The sequence below is a fragment of the Arabidopsis lyrata genome (assembly GCF_000004255.2).
Source record: "Arabidopsis lyrata subsp. lyrata unplaced genomic scaffold ARALYscaffold_301, whole genome shotgun sequence".
In the NCBI taxonomy this organism is placed as follows: domain Eukaryota; kingdom Viridiplantae; phylum Streptophyta; class Magnoliopsida; order Brassicales; family Brassicaceae; genus Arabidopsis; species Arabidopsis lyrata.
Window position 1 is genome coordinate 1,508 of NW_003302337.1, and position 2,486 is coordinate 3,993.

General features: G+C 36.6%; 1 pseudogene; it reads right to left on the reverse strand.

The window, feature by feature from the left end:
- Positions 1-32: 32 nt before the first annotated feature.
- Positions 33-1,977, reverse strand: LOC110225754 (annotated as a pseudogene).
- Positions 1,978-2,486: the final 509 nt, after the last annotated feature.

The following is a 2,486-nucleotide window of genomic DNA, read 5'->3' on the forward strand; positions in this document are numbered from 1 at the left end:
AAAGCCAACACTTAACAGATCAAGAAGCCAAAAGTACAAAGAGAATTACACTTTATTTACATGGATAGTTAATACACTCAATGCTCTTATATCTTTACAAAAGCCTTAAAATAAACTTCATATAACATGTGATGTGGTAGCCTTTTTCGAATATTTTTCAAGGGTTCATGCAAATATAGCTTAGTGGTAGATAAAACTTACATTTCTAAAGAATTTGAACATTCTTCGCCCAACTATTGAGAAATTTACCGGGTTTGACAATTGGTTCACCATTCAAATAAGCAATTAATATGAAAAGTGGTGTAGCACTCGTTGCACCAGTAGAACACTTTTGTGTTCGTATCTTTTAAATTACGTTCGCACGCCTCACACCAATCTTTCTCAAGTACTTTTTCACCACATGAAGATGTGAGAAAATGTGTGTCATACTTATACCTTGCTTTGTATGGTAAGGTTGCGCACTTGAAACATAAAATAAAATTGCATTTGATGCAATTTAATTGTTTTCGACATTTTTCTTCGCATACGTGACATTCGGGTTCTAATTCTGGGTTTAAAGCTAGGAACAAGGGATGTTCATGACCTTTGTAATCAAACGGCTCAGAAGTTGAAGCACACCTTACATCTAGATCGAAGTTGCATCCCTTTGTGCGACAATGATAGACAAAGCCATAATATGCACGATTATATGATCGATGACAAGCACGATAACAAGCATTACAACTTATCCATCTTCCATTGACATCTTCTAGTGTAAGTGGATGAGGATGTAATGCATGTTGAATTTTACGAGGAGCTTTAGCACATGTTTCATGGAGGATGAACTTACACTCCATACAAGAATAGAAGTTACCTTCATAGATAGGAAGGATACACGCTTGACAAAGCTTTTTTCCGTCATAAAGTATGATGACCTTGAGTCGAAGATGATGGTCATGAAGAAAGTGAAGTATCAATCCTTCAGATATCATCTTAAACGGCCCATCATCTTGTGTTATATATCATTTTCTTCTGGTACACCTTCGAGTTCTTTTCCATCCCACACATCATTTCCAGTAGCACATATTGGATGAACACCATAATTACTACACTTGTCACAAGTATATGCACCATAATCACTGTTAATAATTAGTCGACAAACACCACAAGACCGTTCTCTAGATGGAAGAGAAGAAAGGTAGGAGATACGATGGTGGTGACGTGATATCTTCATGATTCGTGGAAAATTCATACAATCATTATGAGCTACAAAGTTGCATCTGAGACAAACGTAGGTGGGATAAATTTTTCTCAATAAACCACAAACGTTACAAGTTAATGAAGTTTGTCTGGGGAAAAATGTAAGAGGATGGTCATGCTTTTTTGGTGGGTCTATAACAAAGGGTATTGGCTTCATCGCACATATTGGATGCATATAAGCCTTACATATGGTACAATGATAAACAAACCTATTTGCTCTTCTTCGGCAACATAAGCACTCAATATTGGGAGCGCCATACAAATGAAAGGAAAGTTGGAGAGAATGCTCAGGGTGGTAAGGGTGTTTGATTTTAAGTGGAGACTGGACGCATTCTCTATGGAATTTTTTATCACAGTTGTTACAGAAGTAATAGTCTGTGCCGAAATTTGAGCCTTCGCATATGAAGCACCCACCATCAGCACGCACAAATTCTTTATTGTTGCACCAAAACAAAGGAAGTATATGATGATCATTGGAATCCGTTGTTGTAGGGAAGACGTACTCGGGGGGATCATTGAGCTGTAACGTGAATGAATCGATATGAGACGAGCTTTTCTCATATCGTATACGAGGGCATAAGAAAAGAGGTTGAAATGGAAGGTCAACGGAGGAGGTTAGGGTATGTGTTTCGGGTATGGGGCAATATTTGGGGTGATGGTATACCAAAAACAGTTTACCATCCTTTTCCACCTCATGAAATCCACCGTTAGTATCCATGAATGTGTTAGCCTTTCTTTATTTTTTTTATATGTTTTTTTCTAAAAAATATTTGTACTACAGGATATCAAGCTCTTAACAGTTTTCCAATATAAATATGAAAATTTGATTCGAAAACTATTCTTCTAGTTTTGGTTATTAGATCCTTAACGTGAAAACATAGTGGATTTATGTTCTTTTCTTTTGTAGTGGTAATAATGTTCTTCTTTACATACAAATAAAGAATCAACTTTTCTTTGCTTATAGTTTTCGTCATTTCTGGAATTTTATGACTTTTCAAGATTCTATATTCGTGATCAATTATTGAGCCAAATGCAGGACAAGGTTGGAAATACAAGCTGATGCAGCATGTGTGGATCTTAGTTCATGCTGTCCGTACTTCTATGAATTTGGGTGCAAGTTAGAGCCATTGTGAGTCCATTTCTGAATCTTTCCACTTACCTCCCCATTTAGATGTTACCCACTTGCCCTTTTTCTTGGTTAATTTTCCTGTTGTCAATCTGCTTCTTGATTTAGCCGGCAAGATTTT